The 18,561-nt window shown below is 41.7% G+C and overlaps 1 protein-coding gene across 1 annotated transcript in view; it reads right to left on the bottom strand.

Moving 5' to 3' along the window:
• MTM1 (myotubularin 1) overlaps window positions 1-9,473 on the bottom strand; it is a 54,799-nt gene extending 45,326 nt beyond the window's left edge. The window contains exon 1 of the mRNA XM_026652963.2: window positions 9,330-9,473. The gene's annotated coding sequence lies outside the window, so the exon portion shown is untranslated. The remainder of the gene's footprint in view (window positions 1-9,329) is intronic.
• Window positions 9,474-18,561: the final 9,088 nt, after the last annotated feature.

Raw genomic sequence — 18,561 nt, 5'->3', positions numbered from 1 at the left:
GAGAGCAAGAGGCATTCACTCTTTTCCTGAGCACTTCATCACCCCCTTATAAAATTTGGCAGCTCCCCTCAAGAATTTGCAAAGCTCACTAGGACAGTGGTTCTCAAACTTTTGTACTGGTGACCCCTTTCACATAGCAAGGCACTGAGTGCGACCCCTCCCCCTTATAAAATATATTAAAAAGTGTTTTTAATTAACACTATAATAAACCTATTGCTGGAGGTGAAGCGGGGTTTGGGGTGGAGGCTGACAGCTTGTGACCCCCCATGTGATAACATCGCGACCCCCTCAGGGGTCCCGACCCCCAGTTTGAGAACCCCTGCACTAGGACTCTTAAAAGGTTTGAAAACCACCAACAACTCCGTCATTAGGATCTAATGCCCAGTGAGCCAAATTTGGATCACTGGAGTCCTGACAAGAGTGATTTGGCTCATTTGGGGTCCAGGATCCAATTAAGGATCATTTGACACTGATGAGTCTTCTAAAGCCTTATCTATATACGAAAATTACTGTTTAACTAAAATCGGTATTTAAATCAATATTGTTATAGTTGTGCAAACCCTTATGCGGACACATTTAAAGTCACTTATACCCAACATATCAATTTAACTTTATTCAAATTACATTGAGGCATGCATACTTACTACAAATGTTCTGTAATTAGTGTAAGTTATTGATAACATAGCATTTGCTCCTTTACAGATACTTATTCTTAAGCCACCATCATTGATTAGAACAGAAAAACTATGGCAAAGTCATACCACCTTAACAGCAGTTATATTACCATGAAGCACTTCATATAAGATGTTTCTTTGCTACTTAATTGCTACTGATTCCTCATTCATTTACAGTAATTCCTTACTAGATTTAGTTTCAGAATATGCAAATAGGATAAATGAATGAAATCTTATTTAGTAAAATATATACTTAATATATCTCTCTAGTCTTTGGGATGAAGAAAAAGTAGGAATACACCAATACGACAGTTAGAAGATGAAACAATAATTTGGTGTGACGAGAGAGATTTTCTTTTTGAATACTAAAAGGAAAAGTATTGGATTTTTGTAGATTTTTTCAGCAGTGATTATGTTCACCTGGAAAGATTTTTACAAGGATGTGAAATTACTAAAGCTGTTGATTAATTGCAGTTAACTCATGCGATTATCTAAAAAAATGTAATCGTGATTAAAAAAATTAATCATGATTAATCACAGTTTTAATCACACTGTTAAAAATAGAATATCAATTGAAATTTATTAAATATTTTTGGAAGTTCTTCTACATTTTCAAATATATTATTTCAATTACAACACAGAATACAAAGTGTACAATGCTCACTTTATATTGTTATATTGAACTGCTTTGGACCATTATCAAGCAGAACTGCTCTGTATTTGCCACTTATGGCAAATGGAAGCAAAGAATATAAAAAGAAAAATATAAGTGGAAAAACAGTTGCACATAAGAAGATTTTAGAGTTACTATAACACACAAAAGTCTGTACAACCTATATAACAACTTGCAGATGCAATGAGAAAAAGATGCTGTCCTGTCTCCAATAATAAAATATAAAGGATAAAAAAGAAAGTCAGTGTCTCTTGGATTTTTTGTATACAGTACTAGCCTCCACAACTGTACAAAAGACATACAGATATAAACATGTAGGGAAGAGCAGAAATCTAGGGAGATCACTCTCACGTGAAAGAATTCAGTTAAAATTAAGCTAAGAGAGTGAGTGCTTATTAACAAAAGATAAAAGCGAAAAATCTGAAGTCAGGACTAGAAAGCAGAATACAAAACTGAATAAATAAATCAGGACAAGCAGAAACAATCTTATCCATGATCTTAAAATGATCAATGAAATCCACAAGTTTCCCTCAACACAGAGGGGATATGGTCAACCATACCAGAGAGAGCAATAAGGTAGATGAATTTCAAATGTCACAAAAAGTTTAAAGGAAGCTGCAGAAAAATAAGCAGAGTATGAAAACATGTAGAAGAGTTCCAACATCCTTGTAATATAGTATAGGATGAAGTATCAAAATATTTTAAAAGTGCCAATAGAAAATTTAAGCCATTCTGTTTATGCATATTTAAAAAGAAAATAATGGTTCTCATAAAAGAGGTTGAACTGTCAACGCAGATTGTACCTGCAAATTAAACACTGAGAGAAGTAAAGAATGATGTTAAAAGCAATACATTCGAAGTTGTGATATTCAGCTTCAAGAAAATTTCAAGATTTTCAAATTTAAATGCCAATGATACAACAAACAGTCATCAAGAACTATAGAAACAATGAAGGCAATTTAAGTATCACTGGTATACACACTCACTGCTGCAGGCCACCAGCCCTTACTTGTTAGTTAGCAAGAAAATGCCAGATGAAAAAGAAAAATTCCTAAAATCGTAAGCAAAATGAGCAAACCTGAAAGCACAGTGCTTCAACAATAGGCTTTAAACAAGAGAGGAAATATGCACTTTTGGAAACTGGCTTAATAATAAATCTAAGATTCCCTTCTGTCACAGTTCAGTGGGAAGTTAGAACTGTGACCTCTACCCAGTCTCTCTGTGGGCACCCTGTCTACACTACAGGGAAAAGTTGGTCTAAGCTACACAATTTGAGTTACGTGAACAGCATAACTCGAGTCAATGTAGCTTAGATCTACTTACCGCGGGGTCCACACTACGCGATGTCGATGGGAGACGCTCTCCCGTCGACTCCCGTTACTCTTCTCGATCCGGTGGAGTACAGGAGTTGACAGGAGAGCGATCCGCAGTCGATTTAGCAGGTCTTCACTAGATCCGCTAAAACGACCACCGATGCATGGATCGCTGCGTGTCGATCCCCCGGTAAGTGTAGACAAGCCCTAAGTGTCAGACCTCTACCCACACTTTAGACTGGATCACCAGGTTAGCACAGCCCCATTCCAATGGTACTGCCACTGTTATGAGTGCCTTAGACTCACATTGCAACCCCCCTCTAGTGCACTCAAGTGACAAATTTTTTTACCTTCACCTCTCTCCATGTGGAAGCCCTCAATTCTACCACTCACAGACCAGCTCGTGGAGTGGCAGCTCCCCCCGTTTCCAACTGTGTTAACACAACAGACCCAATTGTATTTGGCATCTGTAAGAAATGAGTCTCTGGAAGCCTGAGACCTGTGGTTGAGTAAAGTGACTATAAAACAACTTATTCAAAACAAACGTATCATCTATTTACACAAAGGTACATACCAAGCCGAGAGAAAGATTAAAACAACAGTCTATACACATCTGGTCCCAACTAATCTCGATCCTTTCCTTGCAAGTTTTGCACTTTTCTTGCACTTAGCCAAGATACCACCATTTTTGTGCTTCTCCCTCTTACGTCTAGGATTGCCAACCCTCACGGATTGGCTGGGAGTCTACCGAAATCGGCTTCAATCTCCTGGTGACTGTTAAAAGCAATCCAGGACATTTTAATAGGCCAAAAGTCCAGCCAGTGGCACAAAGAAATACAGATAAATCCCTCTTTCTCCACATCTTCAGATCCAAAATCAAACGTTTTCAGCCTAAGAGTCAAATATCCTATTTCAAAATGTGAAGGGGACATAATCAGGTGAGATAGCGTAGTTTAAACCTACAATATTTCCCCCCTTTCTAACCCCTTCCTGTCTTCTCTCAAGAAACTGCACTGAAAGCATAAAAGCAGCTCCTGATTTGGGTGCCTAAAACTAAATTTTACTTTCTAAGTTACTCAGATGCTTCTTCAGCTTCCCAGCTGGGCCTGGAGAAGAAACTGATGGCTTCCCCTTTTTTTTTTTTTTTTTTCCTTTTTCTTTTTTTAAGAGTCCTTTTTGCAGTACATCTGCTGCTCCTCTTGCTAGTTCTCTCCCCTATGGGCCCCATCCCTGCACCAACTGCTATGCAACTTGCTTGCTCCCCCGCCCTTCCCACTCCTGTAAAGACAACATGGCTCCAACCTTCTGCTCTCTCTTCCCTCATCCCTCCCCTCAAAGGAGCCCCTCCTCAGATGCTGCTTACTCTTTACTCCCCTCCTGAAAAAAGAAAAAAAAAAAAGCTGTCAGAGAGCACATTTTAAGTTTGTAATTAAATACTCTTTTCCAGGCTGGCCTGTCCTTTTAGTACTATGTAGTAATGCCTCTGACATCACCAATTCTCTGTGAGACTACGAATGAGAAGTTGGATCATGAGAGGTACACTATTAAGGAGTTGGAACCACTCCCAATAGTCTCCTCAAATGCACCAAACATATACATAAAAAGACAACGACCCCTGCCACAAAGAGCTCACAACAGAATTGTATGAAATGAGAACAGGGAGGATACAATACAGTGCACAAGATAACAGTGAGATAGTTACGATTAATATAATAAGCAGCAATCATAGCACTCCAGCTGCCTAATGAATGTCAAGCATATTATAGACATCATGGCACTGTTAGGTTTTAAAGAGATTTAAAGGAAGAGAATGTGGTGGCCTTGTAGATTTTTACAAGGTGCCTTGCATAAGAGGCAGCATGGGGAAAGTGTGAAAATACTCACTGGGAAATTTGACAAGATACTCTCCTAATGCCTCCCAGAGCCAGGAAACAAGATGTTATTGTACCTATGGCTTTAAAAAAATAAAAATTAACATTAAATAAAAAACACCCTGCTGTTCTAGAGCAGGTATTGAATGAAAAAATGTTCTAGGAAATCCAACTCTTATTTGGAGAGGATTTTTACCCGCTCCTAGACTTTCCTCCTCACTTTCTGTTTCAGCGTTTTCCTTTGTAGTCTGAACTCTAACTTCTACCCAAATTCAAAAGGACTGCATTTGAAGAGTTAATTAGACCTCCTGTAAGGTCACTTAAGGTGCAGACTACATATTCCTGTCACTGGCCTCGAACAGTACTTTCTCTAACGGTTCCCCTCCTTCAAATTATGTTGAAAAAATTGCTTGGAGAGGTTGCCATGGAGGAGCCAACAATGTCTTTTAGCAATAGCATTAGAAGCCATATCTCACAAGACAGATTCAATAGAAGTGTGTGCCATGACAGATGTAGCTGAAGTAAGCTTTTTGCAGATTGACTTTTATTTACTGTCTTACTATATCCTCTGTCTTCATATCACCAAGAAAGAGCAGCATGCACTTCAGTGGTTCCCAATATTTTTTTTGTTAGTGCCTGTCCTCCACCCTGGGGGAGGAATTGGCATACATCCCCAGTGCCACATTGTGAGAGTGCCATCTCTTTTTTCTGTCTCTCCCTCCCCCCCTTGTCATCCTCATGTTCTTTCCTTTGCTGCTCTTGCATTTTTCTGACTTGTCCCTTACTTACCTCCTACCTTCATTTACTCTCTGGTAGCTCTGATTCCCCTACTCATTACCCCACTCAATTCAAAGCCATACACTGCTGGGGTGGGGGAACATCCACTGTTGCCCACCAAATCTGACGTGGGTGCCATGTTAGCACAGCAAACAAGGTTCAGGTGTGGCAGGTTGCTCAGTCTGAAGCCATGTACAGTGAGCTTCTGCTACAGCAAGCTACAGAAAGACGCACAACAGGAGCAAAGAAAAAAAAGGAAACACAGACTGAGTAGCACATTTGCAGTGTGTGCACATGTAGTTAGGAATGATCTGCAGCTTTCCAAGCCAGACACACCCTTTTTTCTACTTTGCATCCCATTGAAGTAGTCTGTACCTCCCACCCCGCCACTCATGTTGCGAAAAACTGATGTAGCTGATGAAAATGTTTGAGGAGCAACAGATGCTGCTTCAAAGTTTCTTTTAAGAAAGTCTTCAATCTCTCTTTCTGCTTGTTCTTTTTGAAAGATATCCCCTCAGGCCACAATAGCTCTATTGCTAAAGATTTAACTGATGATTCCACATATGAAATGGAAGTTATTTCTCCTTTACATTGCTATACCTTATAAAAACTTAATTATGATGGTTGAAATGACATCCTGTGTCCAGGTTTTTCCCAATTCCCCATTGATAATGTTCTCAAACAATGGATATATTAGTGCGCCATTCTCTTTCACCTGTACTTTTCGTCCCCTTTAAGTCTATTTTTCAGTGCTGTGTTGGATTTATCCCCAGTGCCTATAAAAACTAGCTAAAGGATGGAGAGAGGCATGGGTGAGGAGGATGTGAATCTTGCTTTCCATCAAATGTGTGGTCAACTGGAAGAACCATTTCTTCAGGGGAATTATGTTTTTAAACACCCTCTTAGCAATGTTATACCTCTCCAGAATGCCTACCCTCTAAGTGGGCAACTGATCATTTAGATAACCTGGCTAAAACATCAATCTTACTGGGTGGCGCCATCACTTTCAGGGAGACCCTAACTTCACCTGCTGCTCCCCCTTAGACTCTGTCAAGTCATTTTAGTTGCAAAAGCATGAACAGATCCACTTCAGTGCAAGGCTGAATGACTACTGTAAACTAAGCACTTCCACTACAAATGGTGTTTATTTGGCTTTTGTGTTATAACTGGGCCTCTGGCAGGAATCCAACAGGTGCGGAGAGGCATCCCACAGTTGCCAGCAATGTTCTAGCAGGTATTAATTTTAAAATGCCAAAATAGGAACCGAAAAAATAAGGAACTCTCAGTGCTCCTCACTGCTGATGTAAAAGGAAAAACTGAACTAACTCCACCTAAGTAAACTAACTGAAGGCAAAATATCAGCTGGGGAGGTAAAGGGCTTTCCCCTCAGGAACCCTAAGAATGACAGTTCCAAACTGGCCTCTAGCATTTATTTTCTTTTCTATTCTCTTCTATATAGGTTCTTATACAGCACTCATCACTGTACTGTCTGTGCAGTTTCCAGTAGCATATTAAGCAATGTGACTAACATCTGTCACGTGTTTGCTCTCTGATCCTCTCCCCAGGGGAGACATGTGTGCAGTAGTGTTTTGTTTTGATGGATTATTTTAACACACACAGCTATACATTTATGTTGAAAAGACAGTATCTATGCAGAGGAAGTGGGCAACAACTGGGGCTGAAAAAGAAATTGTAATTTATACAATTCCAATTCCATAACAATAAGCAACTTATGCCCTCTCACGCACATTTTAAAAAAACTGTTACACAGTGTGCAAGATTCATTTTGTCAAAGAGTTTAAGGGAATGCCATAATATATTATACAGCTATGACACACACCAGAAATGTACTCTACTAGACAAAAAAAAAAATTATAGAATTAGTTTGATCAAACTAGATGATGCAGAACCTAACTCTCTCTTCAGGAAATGTTTCTATTACCAGTTTCCTTCTGAGCAAACAAAGTATGATACATAGTATGGAAAATAAAAATTCAACATTTCACACAGGTCTGTTCTTTTTATCTGAACTCTCTACTTTTGTCACTCGCAGGACATATATTGACAACACTAATCACATTACAGCTTTCTGCACCTATCAGCTTTGATATCTTTAACTGGAAACCTAGTTTGTTTTTACCACCAAACCATGGATTAAAACCAAATATTGTAGCAGTGTGTAATAAGTATGCTTTGTTTTTGTTCACTGATACAGTCTTCTGCCAGGAAAATTTTGTCCTTTAGACCTGGCTAATGACAAACAAGTATGACCATAACCATGGAAAAAACACTATTTCCCTATGGTAAGTAAAGGGTCCTGGACAGTAGACAATTATACCACAGTTACAGTAGCGCCAAACCATAAGAACCTATATAGACATTTTCTGCCAGTCTGTTTTTTAACATAATATAACCTTGTTTATTAACTGCACCAGCAAAAGGGCAGCAATCTTCAGACCAGATACAAATAAAGACAAAATCCATTCAGTCGTTTAATATTAAGCAACACACAACTAATTTAGACCTAAAATTTATTCTAATCATGAATGTCTTCCAGCATCTCTAGAAGTATTTTTTGAGAGCTACCAAAAACAAGTGTGAGCTTCCCTCTTTCTCCTTAAAGGAAGCCCTACTCCCAGGCCCATTAAAATTAACAAAAAAATCTTAAAAGGTCTTGCAGTATGTCATTCGAAAAAACAATGATGCAGATGTTAAAACTGGTTTATTTTTCTGATTTTATTCTAGCACTAACTCAGCCAAATGAACAAACTGCAAACATCACTACCGTGTTTCCTACATCACATAGAAAAGACTGAAAACAAGAATGACTAACAGCAAATTAGCAAACTGCTAGCAAGAACTAGTCTCATTAGGAATCAAATAAAAATATTTGCTCTGAAATTAAAAGACCTGCCCCCCATTTTAATGTCATTGGGAAGGGAAACTTTTTTGGAGGGGGAAGAAATAATCTACGTAAGCACCTCCCCCTCCCCTGAAGAATGTTAATGTGTCATGTATTTCAATGAAACATTTAACACCTCATTTTAAGTTACCAACGTTCAGGCCATCAGAGCAGCTAGAAACAGAAGAAGAATCCAGAGGGAATGAATAGTAACAGAAACAGACTCCTAGAGAGCCCCATGAAGCAGCATCCCCGTTTGAAGCCAAAGGTAATTTACACAGCACCCAAACCGAGAGCAACACAAACACTGGGGGAAGGGAAATGACTTCATGGCCTGATATCCTTCTCCAACACCACTTCCAGCTTTCAAAGGGGTTTAAGATGGCAGGAAGGTAGGAGCCCAGAAAGTGTCTTGGGAGACAAGGTGAGATGTGACTTGAGAGAAGGGAGAGGAAATGGCCTGAGAGTTAATCATCACACCAAGCTCTAGGGAAGTGAAGTGATGTTCCGTGGGATGGGGCTGATCTGGAGGGAGGGGCGCTGGAAAGACAGGGGTGTGGCAGGCATAGTGATGGCTAGAGGAAGGGGTGTTATGTAGGATGGGGGCAGCCTAGGAAGGGGACGGGAAAGAGGGTGCCACGAGTGGAGGGGCGTGACGGGATGGCAGCGGCCCAGAGGGTAAAGACCCTGCGGTGTGGGGGCTACCTTAGGGGAGGGACATATGGAGCAAGGGGTCTGGGGGAGGGGGGAAGGGCATGGCAGGTGAGAGTGACCTAGGAGGCAGGGTGGGAGAGGTGTCCGTGAGGGTGCGGAGGGGGAAGGGACTCTGGGGTGCGGTGGGGGAGGGGTATGGCGGGGGTTAGTGTGAGGGAGGAGTATGGGGGGGGTTGGGCTGGGGGGGCGCCAGGGGTATGGGGCCCTGTGGCGTGCCAGGGTGGAGCTATAGGGGCGCGGGTTGGGTGGGGGAGGGGTATGTCGGGGGGCTCTGGGGTGGGGGTTGCTGTGGGGGCGGGGGGAGAAGTACTCCGCGCGGAGGGGGACCCAGGCCGGGCTCCTGTTCCGCAACCCCCGGGGTCAGCAGGAGCCGCCTGTTGCCCGGTGGGAGGCCGGGACACTCACCGCGCTCTAGTCGCCGTTTTCCCCCTGCCGTGGGTCCGAGTCCCGCTTCCGCGCCGAGCGCTCCCCTCACGGCACGGGCCAACTTCGGCCTGTCACGTGACGGGGCCGGAGCGGAGCCCCCAGTCTAAGGGTTTGGTTGAAGGGGCTCGGCCAAGCTGGGCCGCGGGGCCTGCCGGGAGCTGTAGTTTGCTTGGGCAGGGACGGGCCGCGGGGCCTGCCGGGAGCTGTAGTTTGCTTGGGCTGAAAGCGCCTGTCTCAGGTTCATATCACAACGACTGACTCTAAAAAGAGGCAGGACGAGAAAGTGGCCGGGCGGAGGCAGAGTGGGAAAGGAGACCCATGAACCCCTGCAGAACAACAGCCCTCCCCCCCGCCCCCATGGAACAAACTGCCTCACCACAGCCCTTAGGAGGCGAAGGCCTAACCCTGGGGAGAACAGTGCATGGACTGCTAGCAGCCAGGCCCCTCCACGGGGGCACCACACACGGACTCCACTAGGGCTGCTGCCCTCGATCTGTTCCATTCTGTAACCTCCCATGGCAACAGGGAAAAGTTCTGGAGGGCCTGGTGCTGCCTATCTAGCCCTAAACAGAGGTGGGTGAAGCCCTGTCTGGTCAAAAGCCCCAGGCTGAGAACCCATGAACGAAGGCTGGCAACACACAGCACAGTGAAAAGTTGGAGGATGGTGACCAGTATGAGAGAGGAGTGATTGAAATGGTCACGCCGACAGGGGGTATCTTAATCACCATTGCCTCACGACTGCGTGGAGACATTTCCACTGGTGCGAAGCTCACAACGCAAATGACTCCGCAAGATGCAGGGAACCAGTGAATTGCTACAAGAAAGTTATTGCCCCAGATTATCAGTAATTATAACAGGCTGCCAATCAAAAAGCCGTGTGGGACAACTGTGCATTACCCTGGCCTAGGGTGACCAGATGTTCTGATTTTATAGGGACAGTCCTGATTTTGGGGGCTTTTTCTTATATAGGCTCCTATTACCCCCCACCCCCATCCTGATTTTTCACACTTGCTGTCTGGTCACCCTACCCTGGCCTAGGAGATGGAGAGAGATAGCAGAGGCAGTATTGCTATGTAGCAATCTACCATCAAATCAAGGATGGATAATAATGACAAATGGACACTGGATAAAAACCTAGTCACATACCGGAACTCTGTCTTGGATAGATGCCTGATGTGCTGTATCTGCCTCTGACAAGCACCCAAGTTCCTGTCCTTTTTTACACTTTGGCAGCACTCGTTAATGCCACTACTATATTTTTAAAGGTATTTGAAATGGGAGCAAAGAAGGAGAAAGATTAGGAGGAGACAGAACAAGGCAGGAGAGGAGAAAACAGGGTAAGGAAAGGGGAGGGATCAGAAAAAGAACAGAAAATAGTGAAGGAGAGGGAGCGAGTGTGAAATGGAAGCTTTTCTGCCTCATTGGTTAGTTTTGCTGGTGGCAGCAAGTTGTACTAATTGCTATTTTGGGATTCCAGCGGCGTTGTTGTGAGGAGTGAATTACTATGCTGTAGAGAAGGAAGGTTTGTTGTTTAGACAAGTGAAACTGAAGGCTATGTTTAGCTGACACAGAAATTAAGTCCTTTCCAGGGCAGCTTGGTTTAGAGAAGAGGCTCTTAGGAGCCTTTTAATGTCCCCTCTCTCGGTGAGGACAGGCTAACTCCCTCTCTCCATGGCTTCCTTCTTTTTATCTTTTGCATATATATGATGGTGTTTTATGCCACAAGATCCCAAGTAACTACACACTTAAGATATCAAAGATAGTGACACACTTCATCCACTGCTGTGTCCACTCCTTTGTGAGATTTTGGTGTTTGCTGTGCAATTCCTCTCCTGCTCCCTTCGGTCTGTTTAAAACCTACTTCTCTGACCTCTCCTTTTTAAAGCAAGAGCTGCTGACTGAAGTCAAATCAGCAGGACTAGATAAGGCATTGATTGCGGTAAAATGTGCTACTCTCAAACCTGGCGAGGCTAAATAAGATAAAACAGTATACATGCACATGTGCTTTACTTCTTCTTTATTGAATTGTTCCGTTTTATACTGTTTGACAAAGCCATTTCAGAGACCATCCAACAAATATTTAAAAACATTGCTGTACTTTGATAGTACCAGGACTGTGACAATTTAAACATTACAACAGGAGTCGGCAACTTTTGGCACACGGCTCGCCAGGGTAAGCACCCATAGTTTGCCCACTTCTGGTATAGAATGTGTTCAGAAATTCTCCCACGATGGGCCTAGTGCTGATGCAGCTCCACCAGTACTGGCAACAGTAGGAGAGGCAACATAGACTGGTCTCAGGTGTATTTAACAACATGTCCCCAACCTGTTCACGTGGTTCTAAAAGTTGTACTTGTGTGTACTAGTGCCTGTTCAGAGTAGATTCAAAACAAAACTTATTTCAGGCTGCCTTTATATATCAAAATAGAAAAAAAATACATGCAGATTGCAGAAAACCCATTTTTGAAAGATCCTTTACTGGTCTCCTTTCACTTGCCTGTATTATGTACTGGTAACTTTGCATTTAAATGGCATTAGAATCAGTTTTTATTAAAGAACTCAGTGGGATGGTTAATTCTGCCTTTCCGCAACATTTTAAATAGGAAAGTTGTCAGAATAAAGTAATATCCATGGCCTAACCAGCTAGCAATGTAATACAAATCTGTCTTGAGATTTGCAAGCTATACAAATCTAATAATGCATCTCAGAAATAATTGGAAAAAGACAACCAGCTTTTTTATTAAATTTGGTTTTAAAGAACTTGTTCCTGGGATGAGACTGTGTCAGATTTCAGCCCAAAGCAAGTTTCAATAGCTCATATATGATGTCTTGATGCTACCTCAAAATATGACTTCTTAAATATTATTTTAATAAAAACCAGGTATATCATGCTATTAATTTACACAGCACATAACAAATACTACATCTCAATCTGGTAAAGGCATATACCTTCCCACGTAAGTCAACAGGCTTCCACAGTTGTAAGGGTCTGCACTTAGATAGGGACCCTAAATAAAACATACTTCCTATCCATAAATAAAACAACACAATGAAAAATAAGAGAAGACACAGGGAAAGGCATGGGTTAGTAAGCAGACAAAGTTTAATCATAAAGTAAAAGTAGTACCGGTAATTAGGCAATGAGTTAATAAAAAGCAGTGTTGCCCACTCTCACAATTTTATCACAAGTTTCGTGATATTTGGTGTTTTCTTAAGGCCCCAGCTCCTGGAGTCAAATGGTTCGGTAAGAATCTTGGCTTTCATTTAAAACGAAAGTAGCTTTCTAGCCCTCATGTTGCGGAGAAAAGTTTGAAAACGTGACCCGAGTGAACCAAAGGCTCAGGAACCATTTTTAAATCTCATTATTTTTTTAGGCCTACCTCATGATTTTTGAATGTTTGAGGATGACAATAGTGAAAAAGGAACCAACGAGACATGTACCTATGACTCCTTGTTTTTGTTTATTATTGTCTGTCTGTCACGTCTTTTTTAGATTGTAAGTCCTTTGGAGCAAAGGTTATGTCTTTGGTGTTTATAGAGCACCTACCTTGGGGCGGGGGGGAGGGTTCTGAGCTTCATTGGGACTTTTGGATACTACCTCAGTACAAATAAAAAGCAAAAATAATTAATAATTAAAACAGTTTGGGAGGGGGAGGACATGGGAATGATTAATATGAGATAAAAATGGAAAGACTCAGACTACCAAGATGTTTCGCTATATTAAGACATAGTATAATATAAACTAATATAAGACTCGACAGTATAAAATTATAACTTGGAGACCTATCACTCATGTAGAACTAGCTTTCTAACAGAGAAAGGGATTCATGACATTAGATGGGATAGAATACCCTGTATTATAGTAAAAGTAAGCAAAATGTAATTATCCAAACTGGGACCAGGACAATAGGCTTACCAACCTTATTCTTGTGAAAAGTGACACGAGATCTTTCATGAGCATCAGTGGTCACAAGCCTGGTTTTATATCTAATCCAAGATATGGCAACTCCAACACTAATGCTATGCTGGACCATTGGCTCAGTATTAGCTCAGAGGGAAGAGGGTCACCTCCCAAATCACAGACGTCACACTTGCAACTAATGTTTGCGTTCTTTCATGGGTTTTCCTTCGGAGTCGCAAAGTAATTTTTTAATTTAGCTGTTGTCAATGGAGCCAGCTGAGGATCTGGCCGATAGTCAAACAACTGCATTTTGAGGCTAGACATGCATTCCTTCCAGATGTGATGCACTTTTAGGTGTCATGATCGTGAGACAAATTGTTTTTAAAATTATTTTAATCCATTATTTTTAGAGTCTCCTTTACTGTCAACAATTTACAACTGGAATTCCCAAAACCCAAATTAATTTTGTCCAAACAATTGTTTTTAAACACAAGGGAACTGAACTAATGCCTGTTATGATACAGAAATTGCTTTTGAAGTATAGACAAGATATTTCTATAACAAGCATGGTATTGCATGTTTTATATTAACAAATAGAAACACTAAGCATTGAGCCAGAGGGAGACGAAACAACCATATTCTTCCTTTTTCCTCCCCCAGATAATGTCATCTGTGTTGAGATGCTGTTCTCTTTTCCTTCTGACATCTCCCTTTCAACAAAAGGCTTGTTAGGAAATTCACTGGTGCAGTTTCTATTTTATTGTTTTGAGCCACTGTTCTAGAAACATTTGGCTTGATTCATCAGCCATCATTTACATGATGTAATCATTCAGCTGCAGGAAAATATAGTGAACGTGTAATACACACACTGCTGGTGCAATTCACTGCTAGTGTAACTGGTCTAAATCCCTTTAACCATGGTTGAGGTGCAGGTGAGTTGGGTTTCGGTGTTGTATTTTGATGCAAAAATGCAGTCTTGCCCAATTCATATTCATTCAGAATGCAGCTTTAAAGACCCTTTTCCTGACCTGTCGCTTTGGCTAGCTCATCCCTCTCTTTGCAGCCCTCCTTCTGTATAGCTTCAAACATAAGCTCCTTGTCTTCACTTTCAAGGCTGTAACTCCCATCTCTCATTCACTATCAAGATATCGATGCTTGCCTCCACAGGGGCCATGTTCCCCTCACCCACTTGTTAAATTTTCAAATAAGCACTTTCATGCTGTCTCCCATGCTGCCCCTCATGCTTCGGAGGAATTCCCTGTAAATATCCACAAAGCCAAATTCTCCTTTTCCATTATGCCTACAAATACTTGACAAAATGGTTAGGCTGCTGGAGTGCTGAGACCACAGCCAATAATGCTGACCGATATTGTCTCATTGTTTCCTTGTATTCTCACGTGTCTGTATCCATCTGTTGTCTCTTGTTTTATACGTAGCTTGTAAGCTCTTTGGGCAAGGACAATCTTGTTGTGTTTGTACAGCACCTAGCACCATGGGGGTCCTGGTCCCTGATTTGGGTTCCTAGGCACTCTGGTCATACAGATAATAATATGCTTCCAGGAGCTGAGACTTGATGAAATCATCAAAGAGTGTGAGGCTACGTCTTCACTACCCGCCTGAATCGGCGGGTAGAAATCAATCTCTCGGGGATCGAATTATCGCGTCTCGTCGGGACGCGACAATTGATCCCCGAATCGACGCTTGTACTCCACCAGCGCAGGTAGGAGTAAGCGCCATCGACGGGGGAGCCGCGGAGGTCAATTTGCCGCCGTCCTCACAGCGGGGTAAGTCGGCTCGGATACGTCGAATTCAGCTACGCTATTCGCGTAGCTGAATTTGCGTATCTTAAATCGACACCCCGTAGTGAAGACGTAGCCTGAGACTCATAAATTTGTGAGAGCTAGGAACATGGCATAGCTGATGGCAGTATTAGGCCACCAGCCACTAACGGGATGAGACAGAGACCTTGTCTTCGCTAGGGAGAAAAAAGGTGTGTTCTTAACTAGAGTTAGCTAAAACAAGGTCAAATCTTAATCAAGACAAAGCTGCTTTGTAGTTTTCACACAAATTAGTAGGTCAAGATAAAGACTAGTTTAACTAAGCATGTTCCATATGAAAGTTAAGGTTGCTATTGTGACACAGACAAAATAAAGCAAGGAAATGCCCAGGTAAATAGAACTCACACACACACAGCACATGTGTGCATTCTTGGCTCAACAGCATCCTTATTGTTGGTAGGTATAGAAAGCATAGGGTGGTGCATTACAAATTTAACTGCATTTCCTTGCCCATATCATATTGTGCCATTCACCTCTGTAAGGTTCTATTATAGTTGTTTCTGTCTGTTAACTCAATGTTTATTTGTGACTCCACTAAATAAAGGCTGCCCAGATTTAAGTCCTTTCAGCCATTACTTTAATAACTCTTTAACCTATTTATATTTAGCTTTTTCCATGATTAGTATAATCATTTCTTTATCAAGTAACATGTTACGAAAAAAGAAAAATCCTTACCACACCTTAAAAAAAAGTCTTTCTGCTGCTGCTTGGCTCACAGTAGTAATCAGGCAGTTGTATAATGAGTTTGTTCTATTTTTGCAGTCTAAGAACGATATTGATTGGAAATAACAATTGCCCTTTGGGACACATTTTCAGAAATGCCTTCTGAATGGGCACACCTGTAATTGTGCATCTAGTTGCATGCTTTCTTTCTGATGTCAAGTTTTTCCATGCACAAAAATGTGAGTACCCAAAAAGCAAACATGTTACAACCTAGGCATGCATACTTGGAGGCTAGTGGAGGGATCTTAGAAAAATGTGACCTATTAGGCTGCTGATGCCTTCTCCTACAATGATAAGACACAGTCCTCTAGCAGAGAACATACCAGATATTAACTGACACTACAGCTGATTAAGGGAAACATGCAAATATAAGATTCAGTGTTGTGTTCCATCCCATTGGTGGCTCATTTCAGAGGTGGGGAATGTGATTCATATATATACTTATTGTACAAATTATATAGGAAAGGGCTACAGTGATTTTGGACCCATTTGGATGAAAGGAACTAAATAAATTCAAGATCATTAATGTTAGCAGTTGAATTAACAGAACTGCTAGTAGAATACATTTTAGATACATCAACACAGCCCCCAAAAATAACAGAAATAGAAGAAAATCCCCTTAAATTCAATACCAGATAAAGGAATAAACTCCCAGGGCACTGAAAAGTAAAATACAATAAAAAGTGACCTGTTAAATGTTCAACTCTAGCTCATAAAACACCAGAAACCTCTTAGACTAATACCTGTTAAGTGCTTTGCTGCTGGTCTCTGCTTCAGTGGAGTTCTTTGAAGTGCTGACATTTCATTCAAATCACAATAGAACCACCATGCCATAACTAGTATGTGGGGCTGCAAAGGAGGCAGTAGTGAAACGGTAAAAGGAACAGACCTAGTTAAAGAATAGGGTTTTGGTTTCAGATCGTTATCCATGTAAAAGGCTTCTGCTGTACTGGAAAATATCCTCCTTCTGCCTTCTCTTGTTAAAGTTACACTCATGCACAACTGAAATTATAGTTCAGTTTAATCAAATTTAAAAATCATTGTGTAACGTGTGTTAAGCAAGGCGCTCAAATAATGTGGTGATGGGCATAGTGTAGACAGCTAGACAGAACAGACCTGATAGCTAATGCCGTCTGCAATATTCTGTATTCACCAGCACAAAGTGACACTCTGTGCCAGTTTAGGACCAGAAGTGAAGAATGCCATTTCCAAACAACACTAACAGCTTACGGTGGGATCTTTGGTATTTTGAAAGCAAAATTTACCATCTACCAACTGTCATGCACCAAAGATGAAGGTTGCCTTTAAAATACGAATGAGCAAAGATCCAGGCATTGAACCACTGTAGCTGCAACACTCAAGAGCCATGGGTCACTGGAATAGTGTGAGAGGTTTGCAGAAGGGCTGGCAGCGGGGAATACAAATGGCAGGGAAGCTATCCCTCCACCACTCTTTCCACTTTAGGAACATGATTCCATTAAGTTAGAATATACTTTGCTTAATTTCAGTGATAAAATATGTTGTCACACCATCGACTCAGTTTGAAAAGGAGGGTTTCTGCAGGATGAATGGAGCAGCTGCTGCTTATCAGGGAGGGAAATCAATGACTTGGCACTCAGCAGAGACAAGCTGCTCTGGTCACCACTGCCCACTGCAACGTCATCGATTTCTCTCTCTCATAGGCACCAGCTGTTCCATTCATTCTGCAGAAAGCTCCTATTGCTGGTGAGAACAGGGACTTAATTCCCAGTAGAACTAGGTTGAGTGCTATTCCAGGAGGGAACCCACAATGAGCACAGCTAAGAACCTCAAAAAGGGGTTACTCTCGACTTCCCACAAGCCATGGTAGGTTGACTTTGGTTTAATCCGCGCTTTCCCTAAACTATTTTCTAAATCTGATTTGCAGGAAAAACAGGCCTAGTCTCGCAGGCCTTATCCTTCACTATGGCAAACTCTCCCCCCTCCCCCATACACTTCTATTAAATAAGACCAGCTTTTTAAATACATATCACAGGAGAGAAAGAAGAATCTGGGTTTCAGATGGACAATTTCCTTTCCCACAGTTAGATATGATGTCAGGATACAAAAACTGACAATATAGAAAGCAATCTGCACCCCTGTGATGTCAGCAGAGTCCCTCAAGGAAAGGTTTACACTGTGATCCAGCAGTCTAAGCTATGGCATTTCTGTGCACACGCATCCGTGCATGGAGAAGAGAAGTAAGCAGAAAACAGAGTTCAGTCAGTTGGAAAAGGAGGCAGCTATTTTAGTGGATGTCCATTTTGTAACTTATATGAAAAAACGGGCTCAGAGCAGCTTTTCAGGTGACCCATGACAGGGAGGTGAATATGTTTAGTTAAAGCCTGACCTCTTACAGAGAAAGCATTGCTAGTGCCCTCTCATGGGATGCATGCACCATAACAAGCCATGTGAACAAGAGCATGATGTAGAATTAGCCACACAACTCCAGAAAGACCCTTATCATTTGCTGAAATCTGGGGAAACAGACTTTGGCTCTTAAAGGGTTGGTTTCCATATCTCAGGATAGGATTTGCCAATGTCCCAGAGGACATCACTGAAGCATATTAAACAGCGCTCTTTATTCAAGAACCATTCAGAGTTATTGCTGTGTCTGGGAGCCACTCTGACCTCTGCTACATAAAGAGCTGATCAGGGGAATGGACTTTGGGTTGCTATCACTAGGATAGAGTTGGCAATCATGCTTTTGATAAGTATGTTTACTAGGTAG

The sequence above is a fragment of the Terrapene carolina genome, unplaced genomic scaffold (assembly GCF_002925995.2).
Source record: "Terrapene carolina triunguis isolate 2854851 unplaced genomic scaffold, T_m_triunguis-2.0 Scaffold131, whole genome shotgun sequence".
Lineage (NCBI taxonomy): Eukaryota > Metazoa > Chordata > Testudines > Emydidae > Terrapene > Terrapene triunguis.
Note: the sequence above shows the minus strand (reverse complement) of the source record. Positions and strands in the feature narration are given on the sequence as shown.